Genomic DNA, 24,594 nt, shown 5'->3' on the forward strand with positions numbered 1-24,594 from the left:
CACTGGTGCCTCACATTTCTGCAACCTCGCAAGCAGAGACAGTGACTGTTCTTTGTTTCAGACTACCTTTCCAAGGATGTGTGTAGAGTGGACAGCCTCAGAAGATGGCAGTACTATCCCCTATGGAGCGAAGGCATATACTGAGCGCCCGTTCAGAGCTCAGCGCTGGGCTGGGCTCTATGAGAGATAAGAACAAAGAATAAAACATAATCCCGGGAGAGGTGACCAACATGTATGAAACCAGAGTGAATAACATGAAATAATATATAATCAAGTACTATAGACTCTAGCAACAGGTGTCGATTTATATTGTTTAGATGCTTAGTAAGATGTTTTGAATACTGTCAAATTTCAAAGGAGGCAGTTATCAGTGAAGGCTCAATGATGCCAAGGAAGCTTCTTTGGAGGGAAACTTCAGCTGGGTTCTGAAGGACGGGAGGATTTTTATGGGAGGAGACAGAGAAAAACATTTGTTATGAAAGTCAAGAATGAGATGGTTAAGGAGCAAGTTGGTGGATGCTGGGCACCTAGGCTGTCTCCTGTCTTTCTCCTCCAGGTGCCTCAATCTCCCCATCTGTGAAATCTGGCTAATAATGTCCCTATTCACCAGGTAAGTCAGAGGGAAGCAATGAACCAGCAGGTGAGAAACCTCTTGAAGTGAGAGCACATAAAAGACAAGATAAATAGACTGATTAAATCAACAATTACCTTATTACTGCTGAATCTTCTCTTCAGGCTAAGTGTCCCCCAGTAGCTGTACCCATGTGTCACGTCGCAAGGCATGAGTCCTGTCCGATGTTCTGTGCGACTACAGCGCAATTTATGTTCTTCTCACATGTGGTGCTCAAAATTCTCCAGAATGACCTGACAGGCACAGATTGGAGATAGACTTTCACCTTCTTTGGTGTAGATATTGTATTTGTACCAATGCAGCCAAAAATGCCACTAGCGCCATTAACTCTCATAGCCTTGTCAACTAACGTTCCCTTTTAGTTGACAGTGATCTGCTACTGTATTTTTCCATCCTGTACTTCTGGACTCAAAAGCAGGAATTTCAACTCAAGCTTCAATTTGCTGTCTCTAGATGACAGCTGATACAAAATGGCAGTAATAGTTGAGCAGATTAGCAACCTCAAGTGTGGGTCAGATGGTTACCCAAACTAGACATCATCACCCAACTGGGAAGACTCGGCCTTTATCAACCCATGGTCTCCAAACACAGCTGGACCTTCAGCAATCACCTTCCTCCTCCAGGTCCTTACTCCTGACTCTCCCTTGTTCTCAGATGACTCTGCCTCCTACATCAGGCTGGAATTTCCTCCCAGGACCCCTGCAGGTGTTCATCTCCATGGCACCAACACTTTTCCCTTCCTTCTGTGATCCAAGGCTCTACTTTGGCTTTTTATGGTCATTGTTCCAATAGCCCATGTCCCCTCTTCCGTATCTTTAATAATGCCCTCCTGACTGGTTCTTCAACCTCAGCACAAAAAAAATATCCTTTCTATCTTTTTTCGTAAAACCCATCTGTTAAGGACTGAATATGTGTGTCCCCTCAAAATTCATATGTTGAAGTCCTAACCCCTAGCATGGCTGTATTTAGAGATGGGGCCTCGAAGGAAGTCACTAAGGTTAAATGAGGTCCTAAGGGTAGGGCCCTGATCCTAATCTCCCTCTCTCCATAGGACACACTGAGCAAAGGCCATGTGAGGACAGCAAGAAGGCAGCCAACCACAAGCCAGGAAGAGAGCTCTCACCAGAAACAGATCTTGTTGGCAACTTGATCACAGACTTCTAGCCTCCAGAGAAAATAGATTTTCTTGTGGTTTTAGCCACCCAGTCGGCTGTAGTCTGTTATGGCAGCCCGAGCAGCCTGAAATGCCGTTCCTTGACTTTCCCTCACTCCAGCTATTGTCCAACTGCTCCATTTTGGTCAGAGACAAGTTTCTGGAAATAGCTCCCTAGTTTCCCTGTTTCTACTTTCTCACTTCCCGTTCACTCTCCAACCCATGTCGTGTGGCTTCAGTCTCTACTGCTCTGCTAAGTAGGCTCTCACAGAGGCTTCCTAGGACCTGTGATGACGAAAGCTAGGATCAGGAATTTCTGCACCATTCAATGCATTTGGTTGTTCCTTTCCTTGTCCACTGTGATGCTCCTGGTCTATCTTCCACTTTCCAGCCACACCTTTCAGTCGTCTTCCCAGCTACTCTCCCTGCCTTACATTCTTCACTGATGACCTCTGCTTTTCTTCTTCTATATTCTGATACTTGAGTGACCTCAATCCAACTCCAACTAGAACCTACAATGTGATGACACTCAAATGTCTACTCATGGTCAAATTCTCTCTGCTAAAGCGCCACGTGCACAATGGCCTAGGCCATTTGAATGTTCCTAAATTACCTTAAACTCAAATGTTTCCAATACTGAACTCACACTTCTTTCCTTCAAACACATTCCTCCTCTAATATTCCTCATCTCAGTGACCATCATCCTCCTAGTCACTGGAGCCTGAAACCTGGGGTCATCCTAGATCTATTCTTTTCATCCAATATTTGCATCTATATGAATGTGTGAGTATATTCACATATAAGTATAGAGAAATAACTGAATGTTAGCCTGAATTAACAAGCCACTATATTATATCATTTAACCCTATAAAGTGGATACTGTCCTCCTTGTGCCCCTATTTTACAATTGAGGAAAGAGATTTCTAGAGGTTCAGTAATAAGTCCAGAGTTGAACATCTAGGAAATGGCAGAGCAGATTTGAACCCAGTTGTATCTTACTCCAAAACCCAAACTCTTAACTATACATACTACCTTGTAATAACTATTGTTTCAAATATAGCTATTATTCACTGTCAAATCTTTATCTCCACAGTTACTTCTTGTCCCCCTTCTTACCTAGATTACTGCAATAGCTTCCTAATTATCCCCCTTGACTCCACTCTGGACCAATCCCAGGCCAACTTCAACATGCCACCAGAGCAATCTTTAAAAAAAACTCTGATCATTTCCCTTCTCTACTTGATACCCTCTGTTGCTTTTCATGGCCTGACTCTTTAGCCCACAAGACACCTTGTGTTGTGGCCACTGTCTCTCCTTCTAGCCTCCCCATTTGTTCCAGAGCTATTTGCTGTTCTTCAAATGTGCATAAATTTTTACGACTCCAAACTTTTATACATTTGTTCCCCACCTTAGATTTGCGGCAGACACTGCAGTTGACTAATCCAACAGCCCTTCCCAGCACTCTTCTCCAGGTTACCTCCCTCCCCAGAGGCTTGAAAGCCAGATCCTCCTTTGCCAGCTTCCTTGCACTTCTAAGTGGCCACATGACCCACTTCTGGCCAATGAGATGCAAATGTATGTCTGCCATGGAACTTCTAGGACAGTGACAGATATGGCTGGTGCTGTCCTTCCTTCTTTTTCCCATCTTCAACAGGGATGCTATTTTTGGACCTGTGGCAGCCATGTTGAAATCACGAGACCATAAAACATGAGGGTGAAAAGCCATCACACCAAGGATGGCAGAGCAGAAGAATAAAGAGCACAAATGCACAGCTGAAGTCAATGTCAAAGGCCTCTAGACTTCTCATCTAAGCCACTGTTAGTCAGATATTCTGTTACTTGCTGCCAAATAACTCTTAGCTGATACATGGGTCTAAAAACTTCTACTCTTTTAAAATTCAATCCAAGGTCAGGTGTCTGTCCTGGGGAATATTCCCTGATTCTGATTGGGGTGTTCGTCCTTTGGCTCCTAAAATAACCTATGCATAATTCTATCACAGGACTTATCACGCATGATGTAACATTCGTTTGCCTGTCTTTCCTACAAGACTGAGTGGTTAGAAAACAAGTTCACATCTTATTTGATCTTATATTCCCAGTGACTAGCTCATCGCCTGACACGTGGTAGGCCTTTAAGACCTGACACATCATAGGTTTTGAGTTATAAAATGCACTTTGAATCCTCCCTTTTGAAATAAAGACATAGCTTCAAATCATAAACTATAAAGACGTCTCATAACTATTGTAGTGTATCTTTGAAGCTGGGAAACCCAATTATTTTGTGTAAATTTGGGCAGAAAAAAGTGCCATAAGTAGAAGAAAAACTCACAGGCAGATCACAGAACAAGGTTTGAAATAAAAACTCTCAAACAAAAACCAAGAGAATGTGTTGGCAGCAGATATTTACTTAGAAGAAATACTAAAGGAAGTTATTTAGGCAGAAGGAATATAATCGCAGATGGAAACATAGTAATACAGGAAGGAATGTAGAGAAATGGAAAAGGTAAACATGTGGGTGAAACATAATGAATATTGACTGTTTAAAACAACAAGAATAATGCTTTGTGGGATTAAAAGTATGTAGAATTAAAACACATGACAACAATAACAATAGCCCAAACAGGAAAATAGGCTTAAATGTTGTAAGGTTGTTTCATTGTCCAAGAAGTATTAATGGTATTATTAACAGCATTAATTTATAGTACAGTCTAATAAGTCAGGGATGCATGTTTGTCATCTCTGTGGTAACCACAAAAAGAATAATTTTAAAATGTATAATCAAGAAGCTAGTAGCAGAAATGGAATAATTTTTAAAATACTAAATTAACGTAAGAGAGGGTAGCAGATAAGAATGAAGAAAAAGAGGAAAAAAAAAAAAAACAGATGGGACAAATAGTAAACAAAGAAAAAGATGGTAGATTTAAACTCAAATAGGCAGCCATGGTGGACCTGTTATTCACCAAGCAGGAAAATCCAGCCTGGGGAACAAATGTGGTTATCTTGGAGCAGGTGTGCAGAGGGAAACAACGAGAAGATGCCTTGTGCCTTAAGATAAAGTTGGAGAGATAGATTATCAGATGAACTTTCTTAACCGATTATATCTCCTGAACATGAGTTTTTCTGAGTGTGAAAGTCTCTTATATCCTCACAATAAACTCTCCTTTCTGAGCTAATTTCAGGCAGTTCTGTTCCAACCTTCTGTTGCAAACAAATGACCCCTGACTGAGACAGCAGTCACGGTTAATAGGAGCTGAGAAATATGGTCTCATTAGACTGGCCTCTGGGGAGAGAGAACCAGTGTCTTGGTCGTGAAGCTTCTATCACAAGAATGCTTTCATATTCCAGGTTTCTATAATGATGATTCTTGTTTTTCTTTTTCTAATATTTTGGAACACCAGACAATCACTCTTTATATTAATCTTAATAGAAAGGCGGTCTTGCTTATATATAATCGAATTCTGAAATTTGTAAAGTAAAAATGTTTCATGCTAAGAAAACAAAAGAGAAATAAAGGCCTCTTGGTTGATTTTTCTACCATGACCATCTGGTTTTATAATTAATGTCTTGCCAATGTACTAAAATATTTTGCATGTAAATCTTTTACATTCTTGCTGCATTTTCAATTAAAGTCTCTGAATTAAAACTTTGTACCATGAGTCAGCAGTTACAGAAAACATGTTTTTTCCATTTATCTTCCTTTGGGAAAACCCAGTCCCAAATGCAGAATGCCTGCCATCCTTCAGTTCTTTTCATCAATCCAGATGTCCATAATTACTTCTGGAGGTTACTACAGTGGTTTGCCCTGCCATCTGACACCATCTTTCCCATGATTGCTGAGTGTGGCTTCCCTTGCCTTTCACTGTTTCCTGTAAATACTCCCATTCTTGGTGAAGAACATAACTGTGGTCTGCAGATCATAAGACCTGGAGACACCTCATGCTCATGGGTGGCTTCATGTGTGAACTGCCCTTTTAGATCTGTGCTGGGGCAAAGAGAGTCTGTTAGATCCCATTTTAGAAGCAGTTGTCCTCCTCACTGAGCTATATTGCAAAAAGCTAACATCCTAAGGAGGAGGGAAGGTAAAGTTCCAAAGGTCATGTACACAAAAGTCATGAGGTCCACACGGGCATTACTTATGATAATACCCTCCAATGTGTGGCCCCAAAGCCATCATGACTCTCATCAACATTTGGTTGGCTTTGGACAAATGACCAACTGACCATCTGCTGTAGATGTGGTTTAGGAAGGATGCTGAGCTTAGTGGTGTCTGGTTGTCTAACTATCTGGGCCAGCTTCTCTTGAAGAAGCCCTTCTGAAAGCCGCTTGCCTTGGCCACCTGGTCACTCTGGACATTCCTTTCTGCCCACTCTGGTCCACACACATCCTATAACCATCTTAGTGATGATAGTGTCATATAGAACTTCATCAAAAATGTTACTAAAGGCTAGATAGATAGGACCATTTGCCCCTTGTTAAAACTCTACTACAAGTCATATATTATTCTAGGAGCTTTACCGACATTATGTCTAATCCTCACAACAACTCTGCAGATTGACATCTCTAACCCTGTTTAACAGATGAGGAAACCTAGGCTCAGCACAGTTAGGTTAACTTGCCTCAAACCACATGGCTAGCTATTTTCTCTTACTGACATGGCTTTTCACATAGGGAAATTAATTTGGTCTGGAAATATTCACTTGGGATTTGAATAGAGAAGGGAAAATCCTGAAATGCCAATAGGTAAATAGAAATCACTTCTTTTAGAATAAATTAAAATAATATGGAATTGTATCATCCACTGCTTAAAATCTTCCTATTTCACACATCAGAATAATATCTAACTATTGGATTTGCCTATTTAGGACTCTGAGCTAATGTGCTATCATTTCAGGCACACACACATAAAATGTTTTAGGAAAAGTTTCTTATTCTCCACATACTCTGAACATGGATCCCCTTGCCAGTGATCTTGGGATGAGCTGAGCATAAATAAATCTAACCATGTGGATTAAATTTTTCTGGAATACATATGAGCATGTAAACTAAGGGGGAAAGAACTAGGGAAAAAGTTTATTTGATCAAAATTACTCAGGAAAAATATAATTTATATAATCTGCAGTAGTTCAATAAACTCCCAAAGCCATCAAAACCAATAGCCTCTAAACAACCCAGGCCAGGCACATCAGAAAGAGATAGGGCTTGAAAAAATTCAGACTCAATTGCTTAGTATATTTTGTTTCCAGAATTTTCTCTATGGAAACCAAAGAGTTCTTTTAAGTTAAGAAATAATGCCCATTGGTAAGGCCTGAGGAAAAAAATGAGTAAGCCAGCAAAAGCTAGTTCTCTTAACAGACCTAGTCAAGTAAGTATTGAATACAGAAGAAATTATCATAATTACAATAATTAACCCATTCTCTCTGCCTACTTTCATCGAAGCTGCTTGGGGACATTTTTTCATACTGAAGGGAAGTCAGATTTTCTCACTCTTTTGTGAGTCCTTCGGTAGTTTTTCTGGGGCAGAATTATATCCACCCAAGCTCTGACCACAGGGCAGAGACTCAGGCTTCCTATTAAGAATGATCTTTTCTGTTGTTTTGATTTTAGAGATTGGTTAATCGGTGACTCTCTCTCCTTGCTTTGAAAGCTATTGCATTTGTTTCTGTGGTCCTTTGGCTTGAGCTGATTGTTTATAAGTTGTTTTCTCCCCCTAAATTACAGGGTCATTTATTCAATCAATGGACGAATAAATAATTAATAACAGTGCTATGGAAATAAACAAGGTGATGTAAGTAGAGGATAACTGAGGGTGGGGTACGAGTGCTACTTTAGATCAGGTAGTGGTATGGCATCTCTGAGGAGGTGACATTTGAGCTGAAAGAGTCAATCGTCCAGGAAAACAGAGCTCCGGGCCCAGGGAACAGTGAGTGCAGAGCCTTAAGGCAGCAGAGAGTTTAAAACCATCAGAGAATGCAAAGGTCAGAAAGGTGGTCACATAGCTGAAATACAGAGAGAGGGAGAGTGGTGGGGGACAGTCTGCGGAGGGCCAGCACAGCTCTTTGTCTAGAGAATGCAGTTTAGATTTTATTTTAAGTATAACGGGTAACCACTGAAGCATTTCCAGAAAGGGAGTGATATGATCTGGGATTTCAGAGATGTTTGTTTGTTTTGTATTGTTTTGAATTTCTGTTTTTGAAACGCCACTTCGGCTGCTGGAGAATGGACTGAAGTGGGGCAAGAGTGCAGGTAGACAGATTATGTAGAAGCTGAAGCAGATGTTCAGGTGGGAGAGAAACCACTGGTCTCCCTTTTTGGGAAATGATATGAGTATTTAAGTTGACCTTGAAGATCTGCTTGATCTAAGATCCCAGAGGCTGGAACCTTTTAACTAAAGTTTTCTTAAAGGATAGAGAGTTGGGGTGGGGGGATTATCAAAGTAGATTTTTTCAGGAGAGCAGCACTTAATATTAAACCTGTCCCTACTGAGTGTATTCTCTGTGGTGAGCACATGATTACAGTTAATATATTTTATCAGTCCAGCAATCTCATATCTTGGACACTATTAACTCCATTTTTCTCGTAAAGAAGTGGAGGCTTAGAAAGGCTAAATGGTATCCAAGGCCACAAAGCTGGTAACCGATGAAGATGAGATTTGAACAAATCCCTGCTCTCTCCATGGAAAGAAAGACAAAGTCACAGACAGAGAGAGACAAAGAGAGAAAATGAATAACAAACTCTCAACCAAAAAGGAAGGAAGGAAAGGAGGAAGGAGGAAGGGAGGAGGGAAGAAGCAAGGAGAGAAGGGAGGGAGGGAGGAAAATGCGGCCCCCGCAGTAGGAAATAAAACCCTCTTTCCAGAGAGGCAACATTTCCAGTGCAGAACCTCCTCTATGAAGGAAGCACCTGGGGGCAGGCTGAGCCGGAGGGGAAAGGCCTCTCCCCTCTCGGGGTTCCTCTCAGGGAACGAGAATATCTTTTAGGGGACCAGAGCACATTCCCCCCTTTGACTGCCTTTTCCATAAACTGAAGGAATTTTGCAAAAAAAAAAACCACAAACAACAACAACAAAAAACCCAAAAACAAACAAAAGAACAAAAACGAATTAAGGGCTTTACTGTTACTGTTCTTTAAAGAAACATTGACCTAGTGAGAAATCTCTGCAAGGTCAGGGCCAGAGACAGGCTAGTTGGGGACACCTGCTGGGCTTCCCAAACACAGGCACGCGGCCTCTCCTTCCGAAGGGCCCTCGGGTATTTCTTGGGCCTTGCAGAGGTGCGGGGAAGACTGGGAGTCGCCGCCCCTCATTTGGTTTGGCTCAGAATAAGCAGATCGTCTTTGAATCACATTCCCCTCGGCTGCTGCTGGTTTTGTTTTGTGTACTGCTGGGGTTTTTCCTGTTCAAAAATGCACTAATGCCTGGGAGTGGAGGTGCCCCTGCAGCCCCGTGGCCCCAGAGGATTCCAGACGCGCAGCGGAGACCGGGACTTGGACGCCCCTGCACCGAGGGTGGCGAGCAGACCAGGGCTTCCCCGCCAAAGCCAAGGCCGGCGGCCCTGCCTTCTTCCCCTCCCCGCCCTGGACCTGCAGAGAAAGCTGAGCCCTGTACTGCTCTCCTCAGCTGGCAAAGGCAGAGGCTCTTGTTCCTCGGACAGGTCCGCTCTGGGTGCCCTTGGGGACAAATGCAATGGGCAGTAAAATATATATGATAGATGCCATTCATTTTAATATAGATCGCATATACAGCTGACCCTTGGAAACACGGGTTTGAACTGAGTGGGTGCAGGTCTGCCTCTTTGTGGACTTTTTTTCAGGTAATACCTACTGCGGTACTACGGGATCCATGGTGGGTTGAACCCGTGGATGGGGAACCGTGGATTCGGAACCGTGGATACGGAGGGTAAAGTTATAGGCCTATTTTCCACTGCACAGAGATGGTCGGGGCCCCTAACCCTGGCTGTTCAAGGATCAACTGTATAATATATTGCATGCTTTATCTCACTTAAACCTCCCAACAACTTAAACTGAAGCTCAAAAGGGTTAAGTAACCTGCTCAGGCTCACACTGCTAGTAAGTGGGGTGTTGAGATTCAGACTCAGATCTTGACTCCAAAGCCCTGCTCTTAATTTGGATTCACGCACTGATTCAACAACTTTATTAAGCACCTACCGTGTGCCAGGGAAGGACTAAGACCATGGGAGGGCCCAGACTCTGAAAAGGTAATGTCCCCCCAGCACACACACACCCCATGTGTAATTTGATTTTTTTTTTTTTTTTAGATTTCAACATTTTTATAAGTCTGCTGAAATTGATGGCATATTTGATTTTTAATTTCAATTTTTCTGATTAAAACGTTCTGAATAAGTTCACTGAAGCTAAACTTCCCTCTCTTGTGTGTGCACGCATTCAGGCACACGCTTGGGTAAGCCGGGCCCGGGTGTGACTGTGAACAAGACAGCCGCAGCAGCCTTCTCTTCCAGAGGCTTGGAACCCGAGGCAGACAGTCCACATATCACATGCAGCATTCGGACAGGGAAGCCGGAGGCCTCACTCCGGACTGTCTGCCCACGCCCCTGCCCCCAGATCTGGCCTCCTGATACCCCCTGCATTGTCAGACCCCAGAGAAAATGGGGAGGCCAGAGGGCAGGGCTGGCAGAGCAAGGCTCCCCAGGTCATTAGGCTCCCTGGGGTCATTAGGCCCGAGTTGCCCACAGGTGCTATACAGGTGGTCTCAACCCCCAGCTATGACCTAGGAAAAGCCACGGGATCGCTCAGCTGCAACCAATCCTCCAAACTGCCTGCCTTCTTGAAATAGTCCAGATTTCACTTATTAAACATATTAATCTGAAGTTAACAATTTGTGGTAGTTTCACTAAATGGCTTGAAGAATGTAAGAAAAAAGAATTTGTTCTGATGGGAAGGCTTAACCCTGATGGACTCAGTGGCCTTCGTATCCTGACTTTGAAATAACTGGAAATGGAGGGACTATTCACAGAAGTGGAGAGTCAGAGGGTAAACCTAATTGGAGTTAAAGAAACACAAACAAAACCCATCCCCTTTTCAGCCCCAACCTGCCATGTGACTCTGAGGACATTGCTTACTGCAGTGACAGCATTTTAAACAGCTGCCCAGAGGGGTTTTAAATAGACTTGATGTAATTCAATGATTTATAGAGCATGGGTTACCAAAATATTAAAGTTCTGAAATGGCCCCAAACCGAGACCATGGCCTCAGCGTTCCCCACTCTGAACCAAATAATTCTCTACTTTGGAGTGTGGTCTGCGTGGCTCTTTCAGAAAACTGTGGCTGCTTTGAATGAGGGGCCAGAAAAAGATAAACAGCCTCTGATGAATAGATACTTGCATTCATTTACACTCAGCTCATCCCAGGATCACTGGCAGGGAGATCCATGTTCAAAGTATGCGAAGAATAAGAAACTTTTCCAAAACATTTGTGTGTGTGTGCCTGAAATGCTGGCCCACTAGCTCAGAGCCCTAATCGGCAACTCCAATAGTTGGGTATTATTCTTCCATATAAAAACATACTCTGCCTGTCTTCAGCAGCTCAGTCCACAGAAGGCACCAATCTCCAGGAAACAAGCCAGGCAATTTATTCTTTAACTGCATATCAAATCTAAATATTCAAGGAAATTGCAGGGGAATAGTCAAAGAAATAAATCTGGTTAATGAAATGCCCCCAGACCTCTATTTTATAAAATATGCCACAATTATGTAAACATTTTACAGCCTTAATCAATATCCCCCTTAAAGGCAATGGTCTAAAAACGCACACAAGTTTGGAAATGGAGATCTTTTCCAATCTTCCATTACATTCTTTTTATTACCTTGGAGCAACCCTCCTTTTTCTAATCCTTATGGAGCTCTCAGCCTCAGAGAGAATAACCTGAACCAAAGGCAGGTTTCAGAGAATTCTGACAGTTTTGTTTATGTCAAAAATAATGAAAGATGACAGGCTATCGCATTTAGACTTGTAACATGATCATTTGCTTTAGGACTCCCTGCTAAGATTAATTTGGAGACAGGGAAGAAGAGGGGGAAAGAGAAGGAGGAGGAAGTGGCGGGGGAGGAGGAGAAGAGCTCTTAAACGCTCTCCCTAAAAGCAAGGAAGAGGGATGGGCCACGTGGTAGGTGCTTTTTACTTAGCTGAAGGGGCAGGAGAAAACTGAGTGAATCTCTGTATGTGGGCTTTTACCTAATGTCCCTTATGTTCTCAATGTTTATTTTGCAGAAGAGCATTACACTGAGAAACAATAGAAAGCATCAGTGATAATGCCTGGGGTATGGAAGAAACTGGTGAGAAAGACCACCACCATCACCACTTCTACCACCATCACTACTGTCACCATCACTACCGGCACCATCACCACTATCTCCATCATCACCACCACCAATTCCACCAACACCACCACCCCCCCCGCCAGTAAGGAAGCATAATTTCTTTGGGGTAAACTTGTATACCCAAAAATAGTTACTTGCTCTCTTCCTCTCAATCCAAACCAATTAAACTATAGACTTCAACTTTTCTATTTTGCAAGAATTCCTTCTTATCCTCAAACTAAAGCCCTGACATACCAAAGGGAAAATGAAAAAGAGAGCTTCTTTTGTGAAATGTGCCCTGGCACTGGGATTGATAGTTGGAAGAAGCCAAGATAACACGGCCAACAAGGACCTTCTCTCGCAGATGGACTTGGGGAAAGTCATACAAGATTTTCTACTAACATACCTGCATGCAGAGACAAAACACTTAAAACTTTTAGCCTCACATAGAAATCAACATGCAAAGACCTCTTTTGAAAGAGATACAAAGGCAATGGATCCAAGGATCCAATGAAGCTTTCATATCAAAGGCTGATTCCCACCAACTGGCTTCCTGAGACACTGGATTGAAAGGTTGCTTTGTTTTTGTTTTTGTTTTTTTAGGCTCAACAAGAGAAAGGAATACAAACACATCGCAAACATGTAGTACTTAGTTGTTACTGCATGCCCATGGGGGAGTGAGAGGAAAACGGAGACCTTTCTACTACTTATTTACCATCTCCATCCCTCCCCCCACCCACTCCCAGACAGCCCATGTGTCTGATAATTCCACATTTATATGTGATCACATCCTAATGTACTACCCTCACATGCTTAATCCCAGGAAATCCATTACTAACACACTGGTAATTCGTTCACATTACCAAACCATACAAAACCAGAAGTGACTGGAACAGAGGTCTTAAACACCATCAGGATGCACCCTGTCTCTCACCTCTGCTTCTCTTAGCTGGTGTCTGTTTTGCTCTTCCAAACCCACTTTCCCCACGCCACTGGCTGTGAGTACTGAAAGCATTAGAATCACACTCATGGCCTCAGGAGCAGGGGGGAAAGGCTCTTCCTTTCTCCCCATACCAGCTTTAGTTTGGGGAAAAAAAAAAAATCCTAGGGGAAGGACTCGAACTGCCTTAGCTTGAATCATGGGCATATTTCTGCATCAATCCCTCGGGGCAGAGGTGGGCCACAATGCTTGGCCCAGCTCATGGCAGATGCCCATCCCTCAACCCGTGATTGTGGCCAGAGAGGTGAAGTCCTATAAGCACAAAGCTGCTCAAATTTGAGCCCCATGGCTGTGTCAGGAGGAGGTGGAGGGGAGGATAGTTTGGTTCCCCCAAAGAAGAATAAGTAGAATAGCTGTAGTTACTAGGGCAATCATATAGGAGTTACACAGCCACTTCAATTGGAGCCTACTATGGAAGTGATCTGAAAAATCCATAGAGTGATATAACTCAGCTGTGCAAATATTATTATTATGAAAAATACCTATTTTGGGCCCTGAAGACCTTGCCAATTCCAGAGACAGTTGTGGCAGAGATGTTGATAAGCTCTACTATAAAAGTACAAAAGAATCAAATTGTGGGGGAAGGAAGATGTTTATAATACAGATTCCTGGTCCCATCCCCAGAGATTCTGTTATATTTGGTGCCCAGGAATTTATATTTTTAAAGCCCCTTCCCCAGGGTAATTTGGACATACCAGGTTCACAGAGCGTACTTTGAGAAACACTGGTCCAGAATCTTATTTGACACCAAAACCCAAGACGAGATGCATGGCCAGGTTCTAAGGAGAGTGAGAGTAGGCACAGCAGGAAAGTTCCGTCCTTTACCAGCTATCTGAGTCTTTTTCTGCTGTTTCAGTTGCAGGTTGAAAAAACTACATTCTCTTTCCCAATACTTTAATTCTAAAGTCTTTTCATCAGCCTCAAAACCCCAAGCATCTAGCTCCCAGCTAACCAATTGCCCCTTGCCTTCCTCCTGAGAGTGGATAGGATGGCATTCTATCCAGTTTTCCTTCAAGGCTGAAGTCTCATTCCCCTTCCCCCGGCCCAGATGCTGAGGTGCATCGGGAGAAGGCTCTCAGCTGGGTCCCTTTCCAGGAACTACCCTTAGATTATACCTTAACTAAGGTCACATCCTCTGGCAGCAGCCTGCACCCATTGCCAGGTCAATACAAGGTATAAACAGGGCAACTCTGAAGGGCTGTCCTAGCTCCAGAGCTGTCTGTGGGATTAGCTGAGACTCAGTGATAACTACATCCATCATTACAGTTTAATCCTCCATGTGTTCAGTCCTGCTTCTTCACCCGCCCTCCACACCACCCACACGCGTTGATCCTGAGGGCCCTCTGCAATAAACTTCCTCCAAGCAATTTCCACCTCAGAGTCTGTTTCCCTGGGACCCTGAACTAGAACCCACTCTAACCCAAGTACCCCATCCTCCAAAATGCCGCTCACCTTCCTCTTATCAATAGTTACCTGTTCCTGTTTTCAGGTAATAAGTTAGTGTAGCCACAAAGATGATGGGTTAATCTAGGAACCTACAGGTAATAAATTTGCAGTTCAGAAAAGCGTTCTGGAGAGACAGAGAGACTGCAGGGATGGACTTGCTGGGAAGAAAAGGTGATACAAGGCAGTCAAATCACCTCAAGGTTTAGGTCCTATCCATGTGTGAGCAGCCCCTCTCCTAGGAGACCACAGGAGGCAGCACAGGCCCGAGAGTGAGTGAGTGAGTGAGTGAGAGTGTGTGCTTGTGGTTGGGGGCGGGGGGTGGGGGGGCGGGCGGGTAAAGGCAGGGAGCTTGTCGTTTCCTGGCAAGGACAGGGAGGGAGAGGGCCTCGGGGAACTGAGGACAGGCCAAGAACAAACTAACTCAGCTCTGAGAGGAAATGTGATGTACAGATGGAACATTAGCAAGGATTCTGGAGCCCTGGGGTCCAGTAGTGACTCTGCCAATTCTAGCAGTGTGCAAGGACCTCCATTTCTCTACCTGTGAAATGGGAACAATAATGACTGCCCAATTTCTCTCTGCCAGAATTCTCATGACAGTTAAGTGAGATAACGCACCCAGCCCTCATGGAGCAGTTCCTCTGCCTCTGGCCCTACACGCTCCACACCCCTGAACCCCACAGTCTCTTCCTGTCACTCCCCAAAACCATTGGGAGCAGGGACCCAGTACTTTCCAAAGTGCTTTCTTAATAATAGTCATGCTGTTTATTGAGCACTTACGGGGTACACTTTCTGCTAAAGGCTTCCACGACAGAGCAGGGAGCAAAGGGCCCCAAGCCTGGAAAGTGAGTGTTTTCTCCATTCTCTAGAGAAGGAATGTGAGAATCAGAAAGTTTATCAACTTTCCCAGAGCCACACATCTAGTAAGACAGGGGGTTAGGGTCTGAGCCAGCTCCATGTGCTCCCAGAGCTCTTTGCCACCAGGCAAAACTGTCTGAAATATAACGGATGATCCCGGTGATTCCTCACATTTCCCCGTAACCGTGGCCTTTCAGGAGAAAAGTTCTCAGTAGCTAATGGAATTGGGTTTTCTCTAGGTTTGGAGAAAGGGTTAAAAATGCAGGATCCTGTCCAAAACACACTAGTAATTTTTCCCTTTTGTTGCATTCCAAACACACATGTACTTCCCGCCTGCTGCAGGGGTCGTAACATCCTTGCAGAGGCTGCGGCTTATGACCTATCATCACCTTCAAGATCAGCCTGGAAAGCAAGAAAAATATTATGTGAGAGGTTTTTCTCTCTTAAAGCCAGTCTTAGGGAACCAGCCATTTTCAAAGAAAAAGTAAGATTGTTGAAGGCCAATACACAGTGGGTTTATTTTAGCCCTATGTGATGCAATCATAATAATAATAATAATAATAATGTATTTTTTTAAAAGTGTTGCTTAAGAAAAGCCTGAGAATTGGGAGTCGGTTGGCTTGGGTTTAAGAGCTGGTATGCAGCAAAACAGCCAGATACAGTTCTTTGGGGGAAAAGAAATCTTAAAAGAAAAGCAAAGATTTAAAAAAAAAAAAAACCTCCCTAGGTTTGGGAAAGGGTAATAAAGCACATGAAGGTGTGTGGTACCATGCCAAAAGCAAAAGAATATTTCACTAAAACCACAACCCCAGTCATATGTTATTACTTATGCTATGGTTAACAATGCCTGGCACAGGGCATGAAATAATAATGTCTGGTGGATTTGGCATCGCTCTATGTTAACAGGAAACCGTGTTCTTTTGATTCCGTTGATTGGTTTCCCGCTGAAGGCCATCCATGACAGAGCAGGGAGTATACAAGACTATTGTCCAATTTCCATTTTTCCCAGCGCCTCTTGCTTCTGGCAGGGGAAACTGGCAGCCTTCATTTGACATGATCAGGCCCCAGCCTCGCAATAATGCATGCGAGACTGGTTGTAAATGTTGCATTTAGCAGATTGGTTAGGAAGGAAGAAATCATTCAAATGCAGAAGCATACACATGTTCAAACAAGCACAGATGAAGCACCATTTGTTCCATGGCAAATGCATAGACTCCATTCATTCCCTGCCATCAACATCAAGGGGCCGTGTCACAATGTAGCAGAAGATCTGCCTCCCACAGAGACATGGAAATGTTTCAAAGGGGTAGACCGCCATGAGGGAGGAGAATGAGAATAGGTGGGGTTTGGCTAAGCCTGGATCTCCTTCCTCCATGATTTCTAAGCCAGAGCATCTGAAAAGTCACTGAAACCTTGGTCGAGCGTAGCATGGTTGGGCCTAAGCCTGAGAAAACCTTTGTTGATTACTCAGCATCATCTGCCAGGCCACATCCATGTGCATTCTCTGTGTTCTTGTAACATCATGGATAGAATTTTATATTTGTTGGATATCATGCATATTTTTCATTGATTTGATTTCAGGATGGGATTGGGAGCAATTTTTGTTTTGGCTTTCTGTTATTTTAATAGCATGTCTGTAATAAAGTAATTCTCTTTAAAATGATGAAGGAAGAGAATTCATGTTAATAATGGGCTTCAGCTGGACCCTGGTAAGGCAACATGCCAGCTACCAGGACATCTCCATCCCAAGCATCCTTCTCTGCCCCTCATCAACCACCTGGCCGCCAGCCGGGATGGGGATTCTCTCCTCTTTAACCAGAGACATGATGAACTCTGGAGGCTCATCACGAATGTCTCTTGTAACTCTGTTCACTGACCTGGGCCATTAGCACATCAAACACTCCGTCTTCTGTTTCAAGCCGTAGTAATAGTAACAGCAACAATAAGAATTTATTTCATTTCCAGGTAAGAAATCATAGGTCACACAACATATACAGGAGTAAACTACAGGAATTTAGTCAATCACAGATTGTGCTGGGTGTAGCTTAATTCATACCTTTGGACTGCCCCCCAGCTAAGAGATCCTACTTAGTCCCTGATCTATGAAACCCAAATCCTTTTGTCCAAAGCTGTAAGTACATCTCCACTCCCCCTGAGTACACATGTGCACATCATGCACACATCCACCCATGCAGAGTTCTAGGTCAAAACCAAACCCACGGCAGCCATCAGAGTTCTGATCTGGCCACTCCCTTGACTGACCTTGATGGCTGGCCTGGGGACACTAAGGGTGGATAGGGCCAGATGAACAGAAAGAGGAGCTGAGACCACACCAACAGGATGAAGCTTCTTGGGAACGTACAGGAGCAGGAGGGAGAACCGAGCCTGCGCTCTCTTGTCTACTGGGGGGTGGGGTGGGGAGTGAGGGCAGAACTTTGAGGAGTGAGCCACCTGGAGGACAGAGATGAAGAAGAGAGTTGCTGGGGAGAGCTAGGTGGGGCTGCACCTTCATTGCCTCTGGACACTAAGAGCCAGCGCTGGAGCGGGTTCCAGCTCTCTTTTTCTTAGTATTACTCACTCTCCCACTGTCTCCTCCTGCTTAAGCCTCAGTCAGCCTTTAGCTGAAGCCTTCATGCTGCTGTCTCTCTCCTTCCATCTTTCTTTTACTCTCCCCTCCGTGCCCCCTTCACTCTCTCCTTGTTGTCATATTCTGCTCTCTGTCTTTCATAAAGACTTTGCTGCAAGCTGCGTGTCCGGGATGGAGGGGTGTGCAGCAGTCGCTGGAGGTCAGCTGGGAGGACAGGTGCAGAAGGGTGGGTCAGAAGGTAGGGTCCAGGGAGCAGCCAGACGGCCAGGGGTGTGGGGAGGGGGTGGGGGGCATCAGTGAGCTCTGACCTGGGTTTAGCGAATGCAAGGCACCAGTGAGGCAAAACTGGCAGCCAGACAGCGGTCCAGTCCTTCCTTCAGATCCTCCCAGCCTCCCTCAGCCAGGGGCACTCAGGTTGCAGGAAGTATCTTAATCCTTCGCTGTCTGGCTTCTTCAAGGTTCTGTGAGTTGCCGGGCTCCTGGCCGCTCACTGCAGCCCCTGCCTTTGGTTTCTTCCCAGTCTTCTCTGGTACCCACCCTCTGCCTAAGCCTGCCTGTTCCATCCACGACGGAGAACCCTTCCCTGGGTCTCCCGATGTTCCATTCTCCGTTCACCCAGCCAGCGGGACTGCCTGCCTCTCCAGTTAGTGGCAAGTCTGGGTGGGACCCCGGCTCTCTGGATCCTGGTTTTTGCTCTCTCCACTTCTTAGTATCGCCTCCCTTTACCACCCAAACTGCTGCTTGGTGGCTACGAATGGTCATTTTGTAGGAAATAGCCTCAGAAGCATTCATCTAAGTCAAGCAGAAGTGAAGCTACTTTACTGCAAAGTGTCTTCTGTTTGTTTGGTTTGGTTTGGTTTTTCTGCTGGTGGTTTGGAATCCTACTGGACTTCGGACATTGCTTTTCCTGTCTCCAGATATACAATGATTTAACTGAGATTTACATTAAGAAAGCTCGTAACCTCAGATGAGGCTTCAAACACACATAATAAGGAGGACTGAAGATTTCAAGGGGCCCCTTTGAAATCCCAGTCAGCTCCAAACCCCTGCTGGTTCTTCCAGGGATGGGATCCCAGGAATGGGGCTGAGCATCTACAAGAGCCCAGACTCCAGACAAACCTTTGAACAGCTGAAGCACAGCGCCCTTGACAGGGCCTTTCATACCCCCTCCCCTCACGCAAAGTGCACACGCTTGCAGCATCCTGGAGGGACATTCTGAATGCATTTCTGTTAATTAGTCAAAAGGGCAGGATTGAAAGATGCTGTTTTATTCACTTTGTTGTCTTTCTCTTCCACTGAGGTCAACACCACCAGGCAGACTTTGTGTTGTCTCAGTGCCTAGAACAGAATCTGGAACATCGAAGGCACTCAGCAAGTATTTGTGAAATAAAGGAACGAATGATGGCTCCATCTCTTACATTCTGAATTTCTGTAATCACAGTAAGAGACAAAGGCCAGAGTCCATCTGTGCTGCCCCCATCCTTTCATCACCAGAGAGAGAGACCCCCAGTTCTACCCATTCCACTGGGAGATGATTCCTACCTCCTCAACGTCTTTCCTTTCCTGGCTTGCTTTTCTTTCCATTCTTACATGTCCCCAGCTCTCCTGCTAGTAACACAAGTGACCCTGTTTCCTCTGATGTTTCCAAACTACCATCCATGCCATTTTCCCTTCAGTTTGTATCTGGTGAAAAAAAAAATTTCCTCCCAGAAATGTGACTCAGAGATAATCAACATAAATGTCATGCAAGGCCATGGGGAATTTCTCAGCCATGAGTCACATCCCTTCTGCTGAGAACCTGGGTTTTAGTCAAGGCAGAAAGTTTGAAAACCAAGCCCCGGAGACACCCCCTTCCTCCTCAGCCCCATGCCCATTGGCTGCAGGAAACTCTCCTTGTCACTCCCATTGCTGCCCTTGGCCACATCAGGTGAAGCCTCAGGCTCCCTTCCTTTCCCAGCCAGCGTTCGTGGCTTCCCGGCAGGAAGGCCAGCTGCTCCTCCTCTCCAGCAGCTGTGGTTGCCACTGCCCACAGAGGACAGGGAGGCATAACCCAGTGCGGGCTCAGGGCCAGGGCACCTCAGATTCCCACTCCAGCTGGAAACAGGACATGAAAGACACAGGTTGGGAAGGAGCCGTGGCCACCGAATTCAAAGGCTGCGTTCATAAAGTTAAAAAAATAAAAAAAATTTCCAGCATTTAGATTGCTCTGCTTTCTTTATTCTTTTTCTTTTTCTCTCAAATTTGTAGAATAGGTCCCAACACGTGAATCTGAAACAAGAAGGAAAGGAAGGAAGGAAGGAAGGAAGGAAGGAAGGAAGGAAGGAAGGAAGGAAGGGAGGGAGGGAAGGGGAAGGGAGGAAGGGAAGGAGAGAGGGAGGGAGGGAGGAAGGAAGGAAGGAAGGGAAGGGGGAGGAAGGGGGAGGGAGGGAGCAAGGGGGGAGGGAGGGTGGGAGGAAAGGGGAGGGAGGGAGGAAGGGGGAGGGAGGGAGGGAGGAAGGGAAGGAGGAAGGAAGGAAGGAAAGAAGGGAGGGAGGGAGGAAGGGAGGGAAGGAGAGAGGGAGGGAGGGAGGAAGGAAGGAAGGAAGGAAGGGAAAGGGGAGGAAGGGGGGAGGGAGGGAGGAAGGGGGAGGGAAGGAGGAAGGGGAGAGGGAGGGAGGGAGGAAGGAAGGAAGGAAGGGAAGGGAGAGGAAGGGGAGGGAGGGAGGAAGGGGGAGGGAGGAAGGAAGGGAAGGGAGAGAGGGAGGGAAGGAAGAAGGGAGGAAGGAAGGGAAGGGGGAGGGAGGGAGGGAGGAAGTAAGGGAGGGAAGGGGGAGGAAAGGGGGAGGGAGGAAGGGGGAGGGAGGGAGGAAGGGGGAGGGAGGGAGGAAGGGGGAGGGAGGAAGGGAAGGAGGTAGGAAGGAAGGAAGGAAGGAAGGGAGGGAGGGAGGAAGGGAGGGAGGAAGGGGGGAGGGAGGGAGTGAGGGAGGAAGGCAGGAAGGAAGGGAAAGGGGAGGAAGGGGGAGGGAAGGAGGAAGGGGGGAGGGAGGAAGGGAGGGAGGAAGGAAGGGAAGGGAGGGAGGGAGGGAGGGAGGAAGGATGGAAAGGAAGGAGGAAGGGAGGGAGGGAGGGAGGAAGGGAAGGGGAAGAGAGGGAGGGAAGGAGAGAGGGAGGGAAGGAGGAAGGAAGGAAGGAAGGGAAGGGGGAGGAAGGGGGAGGGAGGGAGGAAGGGGGGAGGGAGGAAGGAAGGGAAGGGAGGGAGGGAGGGAAGGAAGAAGGGAGGAAGGAAGGGAAGGGGGAGGGAGGGAGGGAGGAAGTAAGGGAGGGAGGGAGGAAGGAAGGAAGGAAGGAAATATAAAGGTCATCAAAACACACAGGAAGGTGACATCCAGGCATATGCTATCTAAATGGAAAGGAACTAAGACCGCACTCACATGTGAAAGGCAGTGACAAGTTGCGAAATTGTTTTCCAGGTCGTGGGAAGGTCACTGACAAGTTTCCTGGTCTCCAGTAAGTAGAAAAATGATTGAGGTTTGACTAATATTGCGTGGACACCCTTGAACAGGAGAAGCAGGACAGCACGGGGTGAAGTGCACAGGCTGGGAGCCAGGAAGTTCCTGGGTTCATATTGTAAGAAGCAAATGAAAGAAACCACGTGAAAAGAATGATCCTGCCACATCAATAGGCCTTCCACAAGTAACTGGTGGAATGAATGAATGAACAGGTGAATACTCCTCAGGCGCCTGGGGCACAGGGAGGTGCTCACGTAATAGCAGCAGAGGCTGCGGCGGCAGCAGCAGTGACCTCCCCTGAGCTCATTGTTGAAAACCATGGGGATCCCTTTCTGTCACTGAGCTGGGGTTTAACCGAGAGCCGGGACACCAGAGGGCAGGAGCAAGAGGAGGCTCAGCTGCGCCCAGAGCATCTCTTCCCCCGGTGAGCAAGGCTGGTGACGGCCACGTCACAGTGGTACTGACAGGGACAGCGAAGGGTCACTGTCTTCAGAAAGGGCAATGTCTAAATGGGTGCAGACCAAGTCAGAACCCCTCAAAGATCCCAAAGGGGTCTTTGTTCTGCCTGGGGACTTTCTTGGCTGGCACTCATGGGTCGAAGGAGCTCTCTCCTTTATCCTGCGTCTGCATCACTGCTCACTACCAGCAGAACCTCCAATTTCAAGAGCAAACCTTAAAATTTAGGGTGCCTTCTATCTGAAGTTGGTTAATTTATAAGTCAAAATGTGGCAGAAAGTCTCCCAGAGCTGGGAGAGAATTTGAACACTATCCAGGCTACCCTGCATTAGCCAAGACCCTGCATTACTCGAAAAACCCATCTCAAACTGCTTTAAGCCAAAGAAGAAAATTTCCTGGCTCACAAAACCAAACTTCCAGAAGGCAGAGGTAGAAGTGGCTTTAGGAACTGTTAGGACCAGGAACTTAAAAAATGGTCAGAACTCATATCTTAACTTCTGGCAGTTCCAGGCTCATATCCAAGCTCTGAGATGTTCCAGCTTCAGTTTTTTCATCTGTATAATTGGAATATTAACTTTGCTATCTACCTCACATCATTATTATAGTGATCAAGTGAGAAAATACATGAGCAGAGGTACCATATATAGTCTGGGATAACACTTGTTTTGAAAATGCAAATTTATTCCAGTTAGGTTAATACATTATGGGATAATTTGAGCATAATACAGATTTCTCACAGGCAATTTTTGTCTGTGAGAAAAACTAGGTTAACATAGAAAACTGCACCCAGCTGAACTGAGTCTTGTAGGAATTCACAAGACGCACCCAGGCACACACTTCACACATCTACCCCCTATCTTGAAGCTGTGTTGTCCTACCCACCCTACTCATCCTGACCAAGTGTGTTGTCCTCCAAGGTTGTGTTTTGCTATTCTTTCACAGTTGTGAGCTTTTCTATATTTGAAAAGAAAAAAAAAAATTCATTCAACACTTGAAATATATCTGAGAATCCTGGTTCAAAAACACCAAACAGGTCATGAGAAAGGAAAGCATAGTGTATTGAGGAGAAGCTTGAAGTGAGAAAGCATTTTTAAAGAATCAAGAGAACACGTGACATTTCCCAAACAACAGGCATAAAAGAATCCACAATGCCGTGACGAGAAAAGAAACATCTATGGATGGAACTCTAAGCGCTGAGAAATAGGTAAGAATAAGAACTGAAGAAATGGGAGAGATGGAAAGATGAGCACTGCTGAGACTGAAAACCAAAGGGTGAAAAATGGGGGACGACCTTTCTCACAAAGAGAACGCGCTATTTGTATACAAAGATCTTCATGGAAAATGCCATATTCTGCAGAGGTGGTACCTTCTAGTACTACGAGTGGCTAGTTGGGTGGTTTCAAACATTGTTACAATTTCCCAACCTTCAGCTGTTGGACTAAGCGCCAAGTGCAGATGAGAAAGCTGTGAAAGACTTTCCAGCAGAGACACAGAAGTTAACTGAAAAAGACCACACATGGATTTAAATTTTCAATTTTGATGAAGATGGTATCTATTATACCATAGTATAAATGCATCTTTCAAAGGGCCTATATTTCAAAGACAGACAGACAAGCTCCAGGATTTTAAGCCTGCGAATTTTGATAACCATCCTTCTATCACTTTATAATAACTCACAAGCTGCAAAGCCCACTTCCACAAGAAAACTTCAGGTCCTTTTCAATATAAAGTACCATATTTATTGTAGTATTTATATATTTCTCAATCATTTAACATGTATGAGACAGTGCCACCATTTTTATTAGATTCCTATCTCTTTTTTTAATGCCACTGACAAAGTTTTTAGGTATTGTACCCTTGGCTCCATTTTCGCTAAGCCCTGCAGTTTTTATTGTGCGATTTTGCATAGTGAGGTGAGTTTTAGGAATGCATGTGTTGTGGTATAGCAAAACTGACTGTACTGTAATGAAATATATAAATGTACTGGGATGTTACTATCTGGATCTTTTAATTCCCACTCAACCATTGTTTGGCTACTACAGGCTATAGGTGTGAACCCCTAAGTTAAACTTGTCTCTCTCATCTTGGACCCCAGGACCAGAACATCCCAAGATCCACTGCATTCCTTGAGGTCCTCAGGGCTGAATCAAACGTCTTGACAACCTTACACTGTGCAGCTTCTTTTTGAAGGACTCTCCAGAAATACCATTTGTCCTCCGGCAGCATGTTCTTTCATCTCTGACTCCATCAATCTTTTTCTTTCTTTCTGAGGCTACCTGCTAGAAGTGTTGTATGTCCGCGTGGTTCCTATTATTTGCTTTCCATTGAACAAGCACCTCTTCACCTTCTCCATTATCAAGCAGTGCTGGCTGAGCCGTCAGGACTGAATAAATGCTGGCGCCCTTCCTGGATAATCAAGGGAGCAGCCCTTGAAAGCTAGCATAGTGCTTATGTGACACAGACACACATTTTCAGAAGGAGCCTGGGTTATGGGCTGGGCATCCTCCAGACTCTCCTTGGCCTGTTCAGAAAGGCTTGGCTCTTCTGCAGGGCTCTGCAAACCTGTCTCTGCAAAAACAACTGAGACCAGCCCTGCAGGAGGTGAGGAGAACGGGATGGAAATCAGACCCATGGCCACCTAGAAAAC

The 24,594-nt window shown here is 45.2% G+C and overlaps 1 long non-coding RNA gene across 2 annotated transcripts in view; it reads right to left on the reverse strand.

Annotated features, from left to right (window-relative positions):
• Positions 1-20,316, reverse strand: part of LOC309655390 — a 92,370-nt gene extending 72,054 nt beyond the window's left edge. For both annotated transcript variants that reach the window (XR_014260803.1, XR_014260804.1), the window contains exons 1-2: positions 19,546-20,316; positions 709-864 (exon numbers count right to left, since the gene is read on the reverse strand). This is a non-coding gene — a long non-coding RNA (uncharacterized lncRNA). The remainder of the gene's footprint in view (positions 1-708; positions 865-19,545) is intronic.
• Positions 20,317-24,594: the final 4,278 nt, after the last annotated feature.

Source organism: Balaenoptera physalus, assembly GCF_965194825.1.
Source record: "Balaenoptera physalus genome assembly, chromosome: 2".
NCBI classification, from domain to species: Eukaryota; Metazoa; Chordata; class Mammalia; order Artiodactyla; family Balaenopteridae; genus Balaenoptera; species Balaenoptera physalus.